Genomic DNA, 365 nt, shown 5'->3' on the forward strand with positions numbered 1-365 from the left:
TTTCAGGGTCGTTTTGTATCATAAAAAGACAGATCGAGTTCGAAGATGAGCATTGTAGCTCAAAAATTGACTCTTAAAAAAAAATCAAAAACCACAGGTCGCAAAAATATTTTTTTTCAATTTTTTTTTTTTATGGTCTCCGAAGGGGTAATAAAGTAGCACCCTTAGAGCGAAAATTTCGCCCGTTATGCTCTATCTTGTACCGTTTTGGCGCTATGGGGCATTTCTTGGCGTAAACAACGTGAAAAAGACGAAATGGTCTGTTTAATCGTTACTAGGTAGATGTACGCCAGACCACGTCTCGCGTAACAGGCTTCGCGATATCTCACGAAACACTGTTACGCTGCGACGCGCCTGGCATACAT

The sequence above is a fragment of the Frankliniella occidentalis genome, unplaced genomic scaffold (assembly GCF_000697945.3).
Source record: "Frankliniella occidentalis isolate FOCC.00 unplaced genomic scaffold, Focc_3.1 Scaffold331, whole genome shotgun sequence".
NCBI classification, from domain to species: Eukaryota; Metazoa; Arthropoda; class Insecta; order Thysanoptera; family Thripidae; genus Frankliniella; species Frankliniella occidentalis.